At 30.8% G+C, this 13,080-nt stretch overlaps 1 protein-coding gene across 1 annotated transcript in view; it reads left to right on the plus strand.

Annotated features, from left to right (window-relative positions):
• Window positions 1–4,807: 4,807 nt before the first annotated feature.
• The window catches only part of LOC108916894 (aminopeptidase N-like), a 29,475-nt gene continuing 21,202 nt past the window's right edge, over window positions 4,808–13,080 (plus strand). The window contains exon 1 of the mRNA XM_018723216.2: window positions 4,808–4,913. The gene's annotated coding sequence lies outside the window, so the exon portion shown is untranslated. The remainder of the gene's footprint in view (window positions 4,914–13,080) is intronic.

A 13,080-nucleotide genomic window follows, 5' to 3' on the forward strand; every position in this document is an offset into this window, starting at 1 on the left:
TTCCTAAAGTTTCAGCGTATTTGACCGAAGGCCAATTTCCATAAGGACCCTGCAGGGTCATTTTAACAAAATATATAAGGTGGTTTAAAAGTTAAAACCCACGTAAATCTCTGCAACCGTTTGGAACTAAAAATCTTACTTACGAGAAACATTATGAAACAAAGTTATAGGAATGATATCTCAGTGGTTAATTTTTCATGCAACAGATACGCACTATTTCCTTCAATACCAAATTAAATGTTAATTTAAAAAAAACAACTGAGTAAATAACAAAATATTTAATTAAAGTGCTATTAGCCTAAATAAATTGTTTGTTTAATTAAGTACATGATTAATTTAATTACTTTTCAGAAAAAATGGTTACCGCATTGTTTACAAAAACTAAAAAATTCACGTTACGCACAATAATATGATGGATTAACTTTATGCACGAATGAGAGATTACAAAAGTTGTCCGGGGTTTACAGAGAGATAAATGGATGAAGCTTGCTTTGTCCACATTTCCGGTGCTATCAAAGAGTATGTTAATTTTTTTTTATAATCTAACCTCATTAAAATGCCCGTTTTTTGTGCTGGAATGTCAGATGTTTATTAAAAAAAAATTTTAATGCAAATATTTATCACATGATAATAAATCAACGATGAACGTAATTGTAATGTTTCATCACAACTGCTGTAATATTCTCAGCGATTTAATCATATAGGAGTAAAAATAATATAATACAAGGGAATTATACATTAAAAATCATGCTAATGAATACACTAGTACATACAGGGTGTCCCTAAAGGTTCTTTACAGCGCTCCACCAGAAACAGTGCAGCTCAAAGTGAAATACATTGTGTCAAAAATTTTGGTAGTTTAAATGCGGCCTAATGGTCGCTTGTGGTGCCCTCTGAAAGATACAATGAAATCGTCGATGAATTCGAACTTCTCATCCCAAAAAACCCCCGGATACGAAAATTCATGAAATTATCTCGAAGTAGTCGAAAGATATTAAAGGAAATGTTATTTTTTCAACTTTAACACCCTACAGGGTGATTGATCATATCGGAGCTACAGCTCCGATATTATCAATTTTTGAACTAAGGCAAGTGTAGTTAAATCGACTTATTTTGAGCCGATTGCATAGAAAATTCCCTGGGCAATAAATAATTGTTTATAGAATAAAAGTTGAAAAATTAAAAATTCTAAATGGTTATAAAAGTATAAAAATAGGTATTTTTAATGTTTATCATTGTTTATTATGACAACAAGTATCTCTAAAAAATTGTGTGCCCTCTCTAAACCTTAATTTAAACCCAAGGTATGCGATAAACTTTATGAAATTTTCTTAATTAATAATCCAGTCTATCGAAAATCACACTTTCGATCGTTGCAAAATTTTTAGGATATATGTTTTACTATTTGTTCACAAAGTTTCATTAATATTTATAAATATTTACTTATTTTAAAAATTGCTCCAAATATACATATGATTTTCTACTATTTTTCGCCCATTGTTAATGCAAAATTCAACTTTTTTTATTTGCAGTTGTTGCAACTTTATAGAAAATCGTCAAATAAACAAGAAATAAAGAATAACTTTTTTATTTAGGTCTTACTTTCAATGTTACAGGGAAAAATATGTCGAAAAACGAGTCATTTTTCGTCTTTTTGTATGTTTGTTGTTCCCCTGAATTTAGCAACGGTTTTTTGGAATAGGCAAACTCGGATTCTCATTCTACATAATATTTGGGATTTTTCTGTACAACAAAATAGATGACTTCAAACATAAGCGCCAAAGCCTACTTTTACCGCTTTATCGCCTGGACTATATACTGAATATTTGTTTTTAATTAGGAAAATTATTAGCTCAAGTTTCATCTGCATACATCAAATACCTTCAGAGATATTTGAATAAATACGACATATTTGTGATATTTCGATACATTACAGATTAAGACTTTTCTGTCTAAACTGACCCAAAGAACAATTTCCTGAAGTTATGACACAGACTTAAAAACAAGCCGTGTATTAATAAATATGAGCGAAAAATTCCAAGAATTCTGCACACGATAGCTTTCGACCTAAGTAAATATAAAAAATACAATGTTGCAGTGTATCAAATTGATGCAGAGAAGGTTAAGTCTTCGAACAACTCATGTGCTTGACCTATGGCAATGTCAACAAAGGATATTATCGCTGAAACAAGTGGCGAAATATTGGATAAGATATTGTTTTAATTACTTTAGCTTCAAGTAGCACATTAAATGCACTGGAAAAGTAATAATTCATGTTAGAGTAAAAAACTTATTCTAATCAAGAATAATTATTGTTACTGACGGATTTTGCATTGACGAAGATTAGCAGATATTTTACTGGACACCCCGTATAAACATGAGATTATACAAAGAAAGTATACAGGGATGGCCAGAAGTACGGAATAAATTTCATATCTTTTGAATGAGTTAATTTTTTTTAAAACGCCGAAACACGTTAACTGATTTTGATTTTTTCCCATCTTTCGGTTTTCTATAAGCTTTTCAACGAGCCCCCTCATGCCTTGTTTCCATTTCAAAAAAAAGTAAGGGTAGCTGGGGGTTAGGGGGTTGAAGAAAAATTAATTATTATATAACCGAAAGATGGGAAAAATTCAAAATCGGTTAACATGTTTCGGCGTTTAAAAAAAATTAACTCATTCAAAAGATATGAATTCTATTCCGTACTTCTGGCCATCCCTGTATAGATCCTATACAATACATGTTCTACCGAATTTGCTAGGAAACATAGGATTAACAGTAACTTAATCCTCGCGCTACAATCCCACTATTTGATTCCCATGAATCGTATTGTTAACAACTATTCCATCCGCAGTAACGTTAGCAATAGGGGAGAATCCTATGAGTCTATATAGAATTACAAGGGGTGGATAGAACCCCACCAGTTTACGCAACGACACTACGTTCAAATCTGTTCCTTTCAGAAATCTGATTTGTCACGTTTAGACTGACTTATGTGGTGAAATATACAGTGTGTTTTCTTATAATCTGTTATTTATGTAGATAGAAAAGCTGGATAATAATCCACAAGGTGTTCTATTGAAGAATGTCACCAATCAAATTCATGCATTTGTCTTATCATTAAAAGTAACAGCAGTTGGTGCAGCGCGATATCTAAGGAGATAGAGACACACAATTTGGTTTAAATATTACATAATTGCACAGTTGTGATTAAATTCGAAGCTTACGAATTTAAAAGCTGAAAAGTATTTTAAACTATTCTTAATTACTGAAATAGTAAATACAAAGAGGTGCCAGGTTTGAAAATTTTATAATATGACGTATAATTTCGAAATAAAACAACATAATGACTGAGAAACAAATGTCGTACTTAAAATGAAATTCAACTTTTCTTACTATACACAGAACTAAACAATTAATTGCTCCAACGTTATGAAAATAAAGAATTTTCAGAAAACAATTTTATTATGTCATCTAATAATAAATTACATTTTGTCTCAAAATTCTCATCGTTAGTGCTCAAAGAAATGTCATCAAAATAGATGGTATCATACAGTCTAGGTCATTTATAAAAAATAAAAAAAATACTGGGTCCAAAACTGAACTTTGTGGTACACTCATTAGCACATCAGTGAATAATTACTTTTATATTGAGATTAATTTTTATGCACAGTTATTCCCAGTTAAGGGTCAACAACTGATCTATGTCAATTTTGGTATTAATCTTTGGTTGACATAATCGAATGTACAATTGATATAGCAAAAGATTTTAGGGTCAAGGTCAATGAAATGGAATCGTTTTCTCTCTATATGATGGACGTTTTACTAGAAAATGAAAATAATGTCCATGTAGCCGTTAGAACAATCTCCAGGAATTGTAATTTGTCATCGGGATCTGTCACAAATACTCCGAAAAAATAAATATCCTCCTTATAAGGTTCAGTTGATACAATGAACTATTAGAAGACGATTTTGACCTCATAATGACATATGGTTCCAACACGATGGGGCACCTCCTCATATTGCAATTGCTGTTCGGCAATTTCTTGACTTAACTTTCCGTAATAAATTAATTGGACGCAGAGGCCAATTGGATTGGATTGAGTGGCCACCAAGGTCACCGGATTTAACCCCTTTAGATTTCTTCTTATGGCGTTATTTGAAATCTAAAGTTTATGAGAATAGATCAAATAATCTTGATGATCTGAAACAAAGGATATGCCAGGAAATAAGACTTATTCCAGCAGAGGTAATTGAAAACGTTCAACGGGAAACAATCCTTCGATTACAAAAATGTATTGAAGCAAACGGACAAAACATTGAACATTTATTATAAAGCAATTATTATTTAAATAATGTTTAATTAAACATAATTCTTTTCCATTTGTCGCATTTCAAACGTCATTATTACGAAAACCGCTGATTTGAGAGATATGGGTATGTTAGGTATACAAAAACGGTTTCCAAAATTCTTTTATGCATTTATGACAGATTTTGACATGATCAAAATTGCAAAGTTTGTTTTTAGTTTAGTGATATTCTGTTTTGAAATAATGAAAATTACAAAATTTTAAATTTGCTTGCCAGTCTTATGTACCTGTGAAACTGGCATAAGGCAAAAATATTTAGTAATATCGAATATGCTCAATTTACTTCAACGACTATTTCGAAAAATAGGAGGTCCACATTGAATTTAAATATCCAAGTTTGTCTCACACTGTGAGTGTAAGCGCAAAGCTGTGGAAAACTAGGTCCATGCGCAATCTAGCGCCAAGCTTTAAATTCAGTATTATACGACTGGGGTTACTTGAAACACGCTGCTTATTGTGTACATAAAAGTGTTTTGGTGTGATGTCAATATGATGTACCTTCGACTGGCTTGAAAGAACGCGCCCAAAGTTTTAAAAACATAGGTAAGTTATTTACGAGATATTTATTCGTTTCCTAAATGTGATTTCAAAGTTTTCACGAAATTTTGAAAATCACTTATTTGTTTTTAATGTTCATTTGTCATTTATACAGCTATAAGTTATATTATTAAGAGATTCACTTAATATTTTGGAGTTTTGAGACAACTTTTTCCTTAATTTACAATTATCGACGCCGTTTATCTAAGTAAATATATTTCCCTCTTCTAAGCTTAAAACATGGATAAAAAAAGTTTATATTAACTTAAAATATATCCTAGCATGTCAGAAAACCATTTTTCTTATATACTGGGAAGAGTTGTTTACATATAAGCTCACTTTTCTGCAGATCAGAACATTTATCGTTGACATTTTTTTTATTAAGTGTACCAAACGACATACAGAGTATATTAATTAAATTAAATTAATTAAATACCATATTTAAATTGGTACTAGCTACATATAAAGGATAGTAAAGGGTTTAAATTTTATCTTGGAAAAAAAAATAGGTACATAGTTAAGACAACTATGTCCTTGTAACAGATATTGGCAATTTTGTTTATTGTTGTTGACAAGTATAAAGCTCTGGAAAGTTTTTAATACAGGTTTTTGCTACATTTTTTTAAATTTTGAACAGCTAAATAGACACCAATGAAAGACAATAATAAAATTGCTTCTACCGTTTTAAGTGAATTTAATAATTTGTATTTTTCTTTTTAATTTCAATACTCTTTATTTCGAAAATGAAGTGCTTCCAGACACACACTTTTCTAGGAAATTTTAAACTGATTTATGACGTGAATCCACCATAGATGTTAGTCAGAGTATATCACTAACATCCTGTAACTAATATTTTCAAATTATATTTAAAATTTGTACAATTTTAAACAAACTTTAGATTAACTTATATTTTAACGGACATATTTACAAATGTGTTATTACATAAAATAACGTATAATATTTATTTTTGTAATAATGTGTATAACTTATATCTGAAATATATTTTTTAATCTTCCTTCTTATTCCGCATAATTTTATCAATATTGTGCGTCGTTAGTAAAGTTCAAAAATTTCATGTCAGTGTAATGATTGTGACTAATAAATAAAAAAAGAAATAATAACAGTAATAATAACACCAAATCTTCTTAATACTTTCTGCACTTGCAGTGTGTTGAAATAAATTATTATAGAACAGTACATTGTTACCGAAAGAAAAAGATTAATAGTTATATAAAAGCCAAGCGATTATAGTCTGTACACCTCTTACAAAATTTTGTCCAGAGGGTAACGATTCAAAGGTTAGGGAGGTATAAAATTGGTAGAATAACGTAAGGGTTCCTCTGTTTTGTTGGTAAAGGTTGTGAATCACATCTGATAGTATGCCATGGGAAAATGCAAGCAGGGGTATGACTGGGTCAACTTTTTTTATGAACTTACTCACAGTTTCGACGGGGTACGTTTATAATTTACTCAACAATTATTTTTGATACAATATATCAAAATACGATTTAAGCTATTTCATAATGTGTAAGGATTTTATTGTAAATATTTAGAAGACAATTAACATGTAATACATCTGTCCCAGTCCTATAAAATTTAATGTTTTCTTTAATTACGTCTTTATTTTCCTGGCTAAAAATCCCAAATATGTATAAAATGCAAGATATAGCATCTGCCTTTTTATTAATGTTTGTAATGTAATTGTAATTATTATTTGTTTGGTTGTATTTAATGAAAAGAAACCGAGTTTCGTACGCTTCAGAATCAGTTGTATCAGGTTGTATTGGAATAAGTATACGCCAAAATAGATTTGTCGTAAAATATAGCTCAGTTTTCACATGCTGAAACAATAATACCTATCTACGAATTACATAATTTTCTCGAATCGAGTTAAATAAAATTTGAAACAGTTATTAAGTCACATAAATATTTTTATATACGGTATTAATTTGAAAAATGAGCTTAGACAATATTTTATATTAATATAATTCCAGAAACTGAATGACATGTTGTTTTAATACAACCAGAATTGTCACTTGATACTTATTTTATTATTACTTTTTTTAATATTTGTAGTTAACAAGATATTCAAAATTTTGAATTGGTAGTACCCCTCGCGAAAATAATAAAAATTATATTGTAGAGGTAGTCTGGATCAAAATAATAGGATAGGCGAAGACAAAGGTTAATAAATAAACGAACACATAATAAAAAATGAAAGAACCAAAAAAATTTCTCCATGACCTTGGATCTTTGTTGATTACAAATATTAAAAGAACGTATTAATAGAACAAATATCATACACCAGCTATAGAAGCAAATAAACAAATAAAATATTTGCACTGTCAAACATATTTCAATGGAAAAGTTATTCTTAATTTTGCGAGAACAAAAACAGATTACTCCATAGGTATAAAATTAATTCAGATAAATTTAAAAAAATTTCCTAAAAAAAAACTTTTCAAATCAAGTTTTACATTGTTCTATGATACCAAGAATTTGGAAATGCAATAGACATTTATTAAAACTTTTCGGTCTAGAATGATCCAAGGAACAACTTCCTGAAATTTGAGGAACTTAAAAAACATCCTTAAGCTACGTTTTGATAAATGACGTCATTTTTCCATTGGATGATGGCTCTGTCAGCGAATAGGCTCGAACGAAGTTCTGGCGTATTCAACACGAGGATATTAAATGTCTTATTTATTACACGAAGTTATTATTCGCCAACGTGCCGCATTGTCAGGCTAAACCCTCTTTCTGCTGCTAATAGAATTACGCAATACACAGGCTACTACAGCCGCTATTATCTCGGTTGCGACAGGCAGGTTGTTATCAAGCTTTTATGGAAAAATTCGCGAATAAATTTAGGTAGCGACAAGAACATAATGTGCACAAAAGTAAAAAAAAAATAGTAATTATTTCACATTTTAGTAATCTCGCTATCTGCGTCATTGTATGTACAATAACATACATGTCTACCTCTGATATGAAGCTTCGCATCGATCAATTTATTCGATACGCTTCTAGCGGCACCCTAACGACTGCCCTGTCGATCTGGCGTGCCAGTGAACAATTTTTTGTCGAGAGATGTTAAAAATCTCTGAAAGAAAAACCATCGCAACAAGCGCTTATTTGAAATGATCCAGAATTTCACTTTCTTGTTAGAAAGGAAAAATTGTTGAAACATTTGCTGTTCACTACTGATAAGATTTAAAATATTTAAAGGTTTTAATGTGTGTCACTGTTCTGTTAAAGTTTCAGACGTTCTGATACTTTCTTCTACTAATCTACTTCCTTAACACATCGTCACGTTGTCGACCTTCAGTTATATAGAAGGAAAGGCAGAAAGAACCCTGTCAAGAATATCATGGACGAATCTCAGTTATAAACTCATTTGAAACGCTTTGAACTTGTTTAAGTATAATTTAAGTTTAAAATTGTTTGCGATGTTATTTAAATAAAATATCTGACTCTTTTGATAAATGGTGTAATTTTTTCATTATTGCGTTTTATAGGAATTCCGCAAAATAATATTATGTCGGGGTAGGTTAGGTTACTATGTTTCTAGGGGCAGTACCAAGAACAGCCAATAATAGTGTTGCTTAAAAGTTAAATATATACAATACAATGTGTCGTAGTTAAGGCATTTTTCTATTTTTCGGCTAATTTAAGATCTCCTTAATAAAGACAGTTCCATTAGAATGGACTATGTCGGTTTGTCTTAATAACGAGCGTTCAAATAAAAACGTAGTCGAAGTTGGCTCTGACACATTGGACGTAGGGCGACCAACTTAACCTCATTTCTCAACGAGCTGTATAGCAGCTGTCAGTTTCAATAACGTTAATGACTATATAACTTTATTTTAAAGAATAATCGTGATAACAATAACAAACAATTAAAGGAGCTGCGGAAAGTGTCCCCCTCCTTGTTATAACAATAAATTAAAGCAGCTGCTGAAAGTGTCCCCCTCCTTGTTCCAAGCACTTTTCACACCTGTTCCTCAAAGAATTAAAGACATTTTCTAAGATGCTCGGGGTATTGTTAATTTCACGAATCTTGTCTATAAGTCGAGCCTGCAGATGGTTTAAATCAGGAATAGGCAGTTCAAAAATAGTGTTTTTAAGGTAAGGCCACAAAAAGAAATCACACGGCGTAATATCACATGACCTCGGTGGAAATTCATGTTCAGCATTGAGACTTATTAGTCGATTTTGGAAAACTTCCCTCAACATATTCATCGTCTCGCCTGCCGTATGTGCCCTTGCGCCATCTTGTTGAAAGTAAAAGTTTGTAATTTCGTTTTCTTCCAGCTGGTTAACAAAAGGAGCGATAATTTCTTCTCTATACCTTTGCGCAGTAAGAGTACCATTAAAAAAAATAGGTCCATAAATCCTCCTTCGATTGAGAGCACACCAAACTCCAATTTTTTGAGCGTGTAGAGGGCCCTCGACAAAAAAGTTATCTGGTTTTTCAGAAGACCACATTCTCATATTCTGTGAGTTTACGTAACCACTTAAATGAAACCAGGCTTCATCAGAAAAAAAGGTGATATTATGAAGTTCACCGTAGTTGTTTAAAAACCATTCACAAAATACAGCCCGTCGCGGAAAATCAACTTCATGAAGTTCTTGCTGACAAGTTAAACGATAGGAGAACAAACGCAAATCTTTTTTTAACACTGTGTGGCAGGTACCGACTGATACTCCCACCATTTGTGATAAAACACGTACAGAAGTTCTTGGCGCATTTTCCATTATTTGTTGGACATTTTCTTTTAATTCTTCAGTCCGCTTTTTAGGTCGGCCGCTTCCTTCTTTTCTTGTTACACTGCCCGTTTCACGAAAAACATTAACACAACGCTGAACTGCACTTTGAAAAATTTTGTACTCAACAACGCCGGGAAATTGATTTTGAAATTCTATGAAACATTCCTCAATAGAATACTTCCATATTCCATCAATCTTGCGTCCATTTCTAAAGTAGGACTCTATGATAAACACTTTTTGTTCTTGAGAAAACACCATTTTAAACGCTTTTTAAAACGAAAATATTCAAATTAGTAGCGGCGATATAGCGCTTTGACAGATGACATTTAAGTTCATTTGCTATACGCTACGCCCTACGTCCAAATTTTCAGAACCAACTTGACCACGTTTTTATTTGAACGCTCGTTATTTAAACAAAATTAATTGTAGCACTCTCGAAAATATGAAACATCTCCAAAACATGACTGTATAGGTAGTTAAAAATGTGAATAAATTGGGTTGTTGCGTCTTCTATGAAATAAATACACAACAACGCAAATATCTTACTCTATTTAATGAGACCTAAACTTGAGTGATTCTTGCATGTCTATCCGGATGATTGAATCTACTGTCTTTGCTGTTGCTAGACACCTATCCAATCTCCACTTTCCCGCAAACGATGTCAACGTGGCAGCAATTTGAAAAGGAATATTTCATAGTCCTTTTTTGCACAAAATTAGATATCACTGAATTGGGCAATTTGGTAAAACATTATACAATTGTGGTATTATCTACTGATTGAATGAGAAATTGTAAATATAATTAATTCTGTTCTAACGTGACGTCTCCCAAATGTATATTATTTCTATTATGTGTAATCTTTATTTGAAATTTTGGAAAACTAATCTCATCCATGTGTGTATAACAGTTGCGTTTAATAGAGCGTGAAGCATCGGAAAACTTCAATAACTTCGATAACTGTGTTATACGAGTACATATTCGTTTAAGTTTAGCAGAGTGTAAACTAACGATAAACTTTGATCACGGGAATATATTTTCTTATCTGATATATTTAACATCATTATATGTAGTTTACAAACTTACAAGCAACATATTGAATAGTTCAGATGTTTATTAGGAAAGGAGAAAGTTTCTCCAGTTTACCATTCAATAAGTTTTAAATAAATAAAAAAAATTTGGAGTTGTTTTTATGAATTTGTGAATTAGTAAAATCAAATAGATATTTTTATATAGGTACAGGTGTGGACAATAAAAAGTTTCCGTCCTAAATCGCTTCTGGCCAATCATAAAACAAGATTTTAGTAGTTCTTGTCTTTAAAAATATTTAAAAGTTTCAGGTAGGAAACTTTTTGTCCTCAGCTGTACATACAGTAAACACGAAAAAACAATAAATTAGAACAAATTGTTAAATTCTTGGTACTTGAGATATTGCAAATTTAAGAAAAAATGTTTAGTTTTCTTATGGGTATTCTAATGAACTTTTTCATTTTTATTATACCACATTTTTCTGATTATGATGATATTTCATTAATATGGTTTATTTTCTTGTTTTCGTCGATATGAAGGATCATCCAAGGTTGTTTTTTGAAAACGAAGCATCTAAATGTTATTCCATATGAAATTTTGACTGATCAGTTAAACTTTCAATGGTAGTGACAGATTTTATATAATTTGAAATGAAATTTTCACATAAAATAAATAATGAATAAGTTTTAATTGTATCTGCCTCTTCTTCATGTGAACATAAGAGTTTTGGTTAACTAGACAGTGGCATACTCAATAAAAATGTAACTAAACTGTCAAAATTTCATTTTAGTAATAGTAGACCAGGGCGGGTCTGTTTTGAGGTGGATGTGAGAGGGGGAAAGCAATTTTTTTCTGGATTACTTTTAGTACAACCCACATAATAAAAGTGTAGATCTCTAGATCTGGGCGCGATCCGGAACATTTTAAAAGTTGTAAAAATATTTAAAAAAATTTAAAAAATACCTATTTTATCTGAATTTTTTACTTATATCTTCCAACCTATGCATTTTAGAAGAAAATTGAAGAGGAAAAAAGTTTTAGAATTGAATTTTGCACAATACACTGTAACTTAAAAATGTTTACATTTATTACCGATGATGCAAAATAGCAATAATTGATGAAAAAATAGCATAATAATCAAGTTCTTTTTGGATAATTTTTTAAAAATATTTTAATTGTACCGAGGCCATTCTAATTTTGGTAAAAAAAAGTTTAGAGTATAATAATACAACACACCATATTTCATTAAAATCGGTTGGATAGTTTTCGCAAAATAACTTTTTGATAAAAATTTTCGAATTTTCAAAATGCCTCAAATAAAGCATCTAGATACTTGAAAATTTTTTCGCAAATAATTATTACAATTTTTGTTTAAACAAATTTTTTTTAATTGGAAATTATTTTTTTTGTTAAATACAGATAAAATTAAGACAAAATAGTACTTTAAAATTATAATTTTTGAAAGAAACTAAATTGCAAATTGATAAATGTAATCTAATCGTTTAAAAATAAAAAAAGAGTGTTAATTTTAAAAATTTACTGTGGCCGTCCTAATCAACCGATTTCAATTTTTCAAAAACCGTTTGAAAGGTTGAGCGGTATTTTCTATGTGAAAAAATTTGTATTTGTTTGGAACGTTATAATCATATGTTCACCTAAGAAGTAAATAAGTAACTATAGAGAAATACCCATGAAGGACCGTCTATCGTGGGAACGGTGAAAAAAATTTATCACGCTGGGCAAATGGTTTGAATACAAAAAACCTCCAGCTGTCGGATGCAATCATGTTTGAAGGAATAAACGTACCTTACAATCAGGTAACCCCATTTTATATATTGGATTATTAATTAATGCATGCACATGATATTATTATATAAATCAAGTCCTGACCCAATGGAATACTACAATAAGATACAGTATATTAATGTGTGTTTCAAATGGTTTAGTTTTAAAGGATGTTGAAGCTTCACAGTTGTCATTTTGTCGCATAAGGAATAAAAAGTGAAACACCTGTGCGAATGTTCATTAAAAAATTATTAAACTGATTAATAATTCAAATAATGGAAATTAAATTATAACACCGATGAAGTATTTCCGCTTCGGGAATGCTGCAATGCCATTGGACAACTCAATGTCTTTGTAAGCAACCTACTTAGCGATCTGGCCTTTTTCTCACACTTATAGATAGAATAGTGAAAAACTAATTTGAAATTACAGACGATGCCACATCTCCCTAATCTTTGCTTTAGTTGTCATTAAAGTAATATGGTTCAGTGTATTACGATTGTAAGATTGGTGTGGTTAAAAAAGCGCTAACATTATTGTGGAAAATGTTACCGAAAGAATAAAACATGTAAAACCGTCCAGTCTTTGATCG

Source organism: Anoplophora glabripennis, unplaced genomic scaffold (genome assembly GCF_000390285.2).
Source record: "Anoplophora glabripennis isolate ALB-LARVAE unplaced genomic scaffold, Agla_2.0 scaffold1, whole genome shotgun sequence".
Taxonomy (NCBI): Eukaryota; Metazoa; Arthropoda; class Insecta; order Coleoptera; family Cerambycidae; genus Anoplophora; species Anoplophora glabripennis.